Source organism: Adiantum capillus-veneris, chromosome 30 (genome assembly GCF_014529385.1).
Source record: "Adiantum capillus-veneris isolate H3 chromosome 30, ASM1452938v2, whole genome shotgun sequence".
Taxonomy (NCBI): Eukaryota; Viridiplantae; Streptophyta; class Polypodiopsida; order Polypodiales; family Pteridaceae; genus Adiantum; species Adiantum capillus-veneris.
This window is the reverse complement of record NC_140960.1, coordinates 87,409,555-87,415,404: the sequence shown is the minus strand read 5'-3', so window position 1 is coordinate 87,415,404 and position 5,850 is coordinate 87,409,555. Positions and strand designations below refer to the sequence as shown.

The following is a 5,850-nucleotide window of genomic DNA, read 5'->3' as shown; positions in this document are numbered from 1 at the left end:
TTCCCCTTAGTGAGAGATGTATTATTCTTTTGACATGCTCCATGGCTCCTTATGAACCTAAAGTACAATAGGGAACTAAGAAAACATGCATATATTATTTGTATTGAGCGTGGCTATAGAAACTTTGATGATAGGTTTGCAGAATGGTAAAAATTCAACTTTTTTGTACCTATTTCTTTTGGCAAAACAAAAAATAGTGAGTGAGAAGCAATCATATGTTTTGATCAACAACCCATTGAAGTTAACTAGGGAATTTATCTCAAGTCCTACAAAAATCCATAATTTTATTTTTATGCAACAAAACGTAAGAAATGATTGTTTTGATGAAAATGCACTGGTCCATCAAATTTGGAGGTTTGGTGTGACCAAAAGATGAGAAATTTTACAAGTTTCTTATTTTTTCCATGTGTAGTAGGCCTTGAACTATAACCTCATGAAAGGATTTTACAAAATGAGTGGATCAACTATGGTTTTGGAGGTTTTTTTCAAAACCCTGAAAGGACACTTTTATGTCCTATTAGAATACCAACCTAGTGTTAAGAACATCTATCATTGACGGACGATCTTCAGGAGCCGTCTTTGCACAAGACATTGCAATGACCAACACACTGTATATCTCATGTTTTAACTTCTCATCTGCCAACTCCTCGGTAATTAGAGTTGGATCAATCACATCGATCCAGTTGGTGTGAAATGCAACTTGCACCCACAAGGTCATGCTTGTCGCCTCCGCAAATGCGTCACTAGTTGGCCGTTTTCTTGAGAGCATCTCCAAAAGCACAATGCCAAAGCTGTAAACATCCCCTTTAGCAGTGATTTTTTCACCATATGCATACTCTGTTGTAGAAAATCCAAAGAATATCCAACGTGTCAAATCATTATATATTGAAAAAATATATATTCACTACCTCTATAGTGAAAGACTTTTTATTTTTTTGAGATTGGGGAGACCTAATACAACAATTCATGTAAAAGCATAAAGCTGGTCTGTGTGTGCTTGTGCAGTTGCATGCATATAATATGTGCCTACATAGGCCTACTTACGTTTACATATATATGTGTGTGTTTTCATTCCACACAAACAGTGTATCTATTATTACCTGGTGCTACATATCCAAATGAGCCACAAAAAGCTTCCGTCGCACTCTCGCCATCGACCTTCCCTGCACAGATCAGTCTGGCTATACCAAAGTCGCTTATGTGAGGCTCGTAATCCTCATCAAGAAGTATATTGCTTGGCTTCAGATCACAGTGAAGTACTTGGCCAACTCCAGTATTGCAGTGCAGATACGCCAACCCCTGTGCAACTCCAATGGCCACTTGGAGACCATGATCCCAACTCAACACACATCCATCCTTGTGTAGATGTGTATCCAGATCTCCATTGGGAATATACTGTAGTATCAAGCATTGATATGCGCCGTGGAAAGAGTGCCAAGGATTCTCACCAGATTTCTATGGCGTATTCGGCTTAAGACAGTGAATTCTGAGACAAATCTACTTTGGCCTTCTTTGTGGTTGTGGTTATCCAGCTTCTTCACAGCAACTGCCAAGTTGTTACTTAAAATGCTTCTGTATACAGTGCAAGAGCCACCTCTGCCAATAATATTAGCATCACTGAGATTATTCGTTGCACCCAGAAGCTCTTTGGCAGATAAACTGACTCTCTTGTCAAAATCTGGATAGATGCATCTGGCTTGCCTGTTGTTCTCTTTTTTAGAACCAAGTACCATGCTAGAGCAATCACACATGAAGTAGCCACAATCCCGCATACGCAACTACCTATAATTTTCCATTTTGACGTTGAGCTACGAATACTTCCTTCTGCATAGTTGACAGTGGGCGGATAACCACAAAGATCTGGATTTCCCAAGTACGACTTATTTGAAAATAAATCAACTAGGTTCCCTGTCGAAGAATTATCCATTATACAATCAGAATAGAAATTGCCTATTCATACAATACAAAAGTCTACAGAATAGAAATTGCCTGAATGAATCCTAGGCACACAATGCATCTAGGTATCATGCGTGTGTGTGTGTGTGTGTGTGTGTGTTTTTGTGTGTGTGAGAGAGATATATAAAGCAATGCAATAATGAACTATGAAAGACCTTGATGCAGCAAATTTGAAACAACCACCTTCTGGAATCCTCTCAGAAAAGTGGTTATCTGACAAATTCAATAAGTCCAAAGCTGTTAACTTTGTGAGCTGAGGGGGTATTTCACCACTGAGTGAATTGTTGGAGAGATCCAATACCACCAATATAGGTACATTGGCCAAAGAATGAGGAATGGACCCTGTGAGAGCATTGTGAGAGATTGAGGCAAACCAAGCCACTTAATACCCCAATCTCATCAGGTATAATCCCAGTTAGCGCATTTCCTGACAAATCCAGCCAAATGACAACTGAAAGCACGTTCTTGAAGTATACCACAGAGCCCTTCAAGTCCACCACAACATCATCCCGATACCACATCTGTTTCTCCTCTACAACACTGTCATTATACTTCAGCCCCTCTGCTTTGCTTATCTGGCTAGATATTGTACCTGAGAAGTTGTTATTTGCTAAGTTAAATAGTTGTAATTGGTTAAGACTCCACAGCCAATCGGGTATGGAACCCTCAAGATGGTTATACCCCACACTCAGAACTCTCAAATTTTCAAGCGAGCCCAGGAACCCGGCAGCTGCCCACTAAACTGATTCCGCTGAAAATCCAAAACCACCAAACTGCTAGAGTTCACAAAGTTGGCAGGAAGGCTCCCAATAAAACGATTATTTGCAAGCATGAGAGTGTGAAGTTCTTGCAATTTTGAGGTATACATTATAGGAATCTCACCACTCAAAAAGTTATTAGAAACTCTGAGCCACCGCAACTTTGTACAATCCGCAAACTCCTTAGGTAGAGTGCCCGAAAACTTGTTCTTGGAAAGATCAATGTAAATTAAATCCTTGAGCTTTCCTACAGTCCTTGGGATGGGTCCAGTGAGCAGGTTCGGACTCACTCCAAAGTAAAGAAGATTTTCCAGATTTCCTAACTTCTCAGGTAAGTTGCCTGTGAAGACATTGTCCCCAAGGTAGAGTAACTGCAAGGCCTTCATATCTCCAAGCTGTGGAGGAATGCTGTCATTCAGACTGTTGGAAAAGAGAATGAGCCTTTCCAGATTCTGAAGCTTGGCGAACTCAACTGGCAAAGGCCCAGAGAGATGATTTATATAGAATTCAAAATTGATCAATCTTTTCAGCTGACCCAACTCTGGCGGCATTGCTCCAGACAGCTTGTTGTTGAAAGCATACAGACGCTGAAGGTTTGATAGATTTCCCAACTCTTTCGGTATACTGCCGGAGAGATTCATCTGAAATAACTCTAACGCTTGCAGATGATTCAGCTGACCGAGCTCAGGAGGGATGGCTCCAGAGGGATGGCTCCAGAGATGGCATGATTATCTGACAGATCAAGCTCGATCAGGTTACGAAGGTTGCCGAGCTCTGCTGGTATGGTGCCTTCAAGATTAATGGAGGCACACCAAAAATACTTCAAACTGGTAAGGTTTCCGAGATGAGGGGGGATGCTACCCTCAAACTTGTTGGTACCAAACAAAGCCAGGTATTCTAGATTTTCAAGCCGGCCAAGCTCTGCAGGGATCGTACCATTAAGTTTATTGATTATGAGATAGAGCTCCTTGAGCTTGTGGAGATTCCCGAGATGCGGGGGAATACTGCCTATCAAGTTGTTACTGCCAAGATAAAGGTAGGTAAGGTTGGTCAGGTTACCCAATTGTGATGGTATGGAACCTGTCAAGCTAGGTAGGTCGTGCAGCTGAAGCATGAAGAGATCGGAAAGTTGCCCGAGAGAGGTCGGTATCGTCCCATTCAGCAGGTTATGGCTGACATCCAGCCATAGAAGAGATGTACAATTGCCGAGTTCCGCCGGGATGGGACCCGTGAGGCTGTTCTCCTTGAAATCCAAATATGTGAGGAAGCCAAGGAGGCCAAATTGCGGTGGAATCCGACCGGTTAGGCTGTTGATGGAGAGGTTGAGATTCGTCAGCATGGTGAGATTTGCAAGGAAAGGAGTAATAGAACCTGTCAAGTTTCGGGCATGGAGGTCAAGGGAGACTACTCTGCCACCTGAGTCACACCTTACACCTGCCCAGCTTCCGTTGGAAGGAAAAGCAGAACCTGATGTGCTCCAGAAGCTCAATGTCTTATGTGGGTCATGAGAGATGCCTGCCTTAAGGCTAGCAAGGCCTCTTTGTCAGCAGTGTTGGATGCATCAGCGCTTGTAAGCAGCCCACTGAGCGCTCATCCGAGCTCCAAATGTGATCAGCTGACTCTTTGGAGAGTAGCGTACGAGATCTAGATACAGAGGATCGTGGGTGGGAGCTGTATGAATGAAGGGCCTGATCTTCTGCGGAAACGCCACTAGCAAAGGCTAAGGGGGAGTGTGGGTCTTGACTCGTCTGAGTTACTTCAGCGATGGAAGAGCAAACACAGAGAACGCAGAAGAAGAAGAGGGGGATGAGAGTGTTTTGGTGTTGCAGCATCGTGCACGCGAGCTTTGGTGGCGGATGGCAAGAGAATCCGCCTTATCTGCTTCAAGTGGGGCCTTGCAAATTGTAGGGCTACAACGCGCCCTACCTCGATGTTTTTGTTTTGTGGAGAGGCATTCGACAAGGGTATAGGAGCCATCTCTTTCTCTTTCTCTCACAACAAAAGCCCCAGGCTTGCTCATTGTCTGCACAGCAATGTCACACGTAGGAGCTCATGAGGTTGTGAAGGAGGGAAGCAGTAGCTTATCATCTTTACATCAAAATGGAGGCCTTTGAGTCTAGCTGGAGATGGTAGAGCTAGATATGGAGGCGTGCACACACACATCTTTCTTCCCTAGTGTCGACGTTGAGGTTTGGCGATGCCACCACTTAGGCAGGGAAGCCTTGGAAGTTAGGGTAGCTAGGACTTAGTAGGCACTCTGTCTTTCCATTAGAGCAAAAACTGTTCGTTTCTAGAAATTTTGAGAGGACTTGGCTCTGTGCGCATATCTCTCTCTCTCTCTCTCTCTCTCTCTCTCTCTCTCTCTCGGAACTTTAACTTGTTTCCTATATATGAAAACCATGTTTATGCAGGGAATCCTTGGTCGTTTGCTAGATAGGAGGAGACGTTTTCCCTATGTATAACTAGGAAAAACCATATATCTAGAGAAAGCATGTTACCAACTAGGGAATTGAATAATGCAACTAGGAGAATTGAGTTACCTACATAGAGAAAGCTTATTGTTGACTAGGAAAATGAATACTCCACTAAGTTCCCTATATAGAGAAATCACATGCTAACTAAGAAATGAAGGGAATATATTTCTTAGATAGTAAATAGGAGAAATTATCAAAATACCCCTCAAATTCATAAATTCCCAAATACTTTTTGTGTTTATTTTGGTTGGATTGTTCAAGATTTTCTAATCTTTATTCCATTGTGACAATTGAGATCCGTTTTTGAGTGCTTAGCATATAATTTGTCACAACTTATCTTGCAAAGAAGTCAATTATGTCCAAAAAATAACGAAGCAATTCATCTCCGAAACCTACATAACCAACTCAAGTTATAGTTTTAGCATCTTGTATTGATAGACAATCAGTCTTCATATGAAAAACAAAAAAAAAATCTTTGGAGAGATTTAATCTCACAGCATTTTGGGAATTTTGAAAAATTAGAAGGGAATTTTAAGAATTTATGACAAAATATTGGGGGTATTTTGAGAATTTTTTTAAATTTGAGGCGTGTTTTGGTAATTTTTCCTAGAGAGTATTATGTGGAACAAAGCGGCCTTCATATGTGACAACCTAGAAAGGTT

At 41.9% G+C, this 5,850-nt stretch overlaps 1 pseudogene across 1 annotated transcript; it reads right to left on the bottom strand.

Annotated features, from left to right (window-relative positions):
• Window positions 1-267: 267 nt before the first annotated feature.
• On the bottom strand, window positions 268-4,986 carry LOC147418353 (uncharacterized; annotated as a pseudogene). The gene is made up of 3 exons (XR_015187362.1): window positions 2,140-4,986; window positions 1,101-1,908; window positions 268-837 (listed from the first exon to the last, which is right to left on the bottom strand). The product of XR_015187362.1 is annotated as an uncharacterized LOC147418353 (transcript).
• Between the last annotated feature and the right edge of the window lie 864 nt (window positions 4,987-5,850).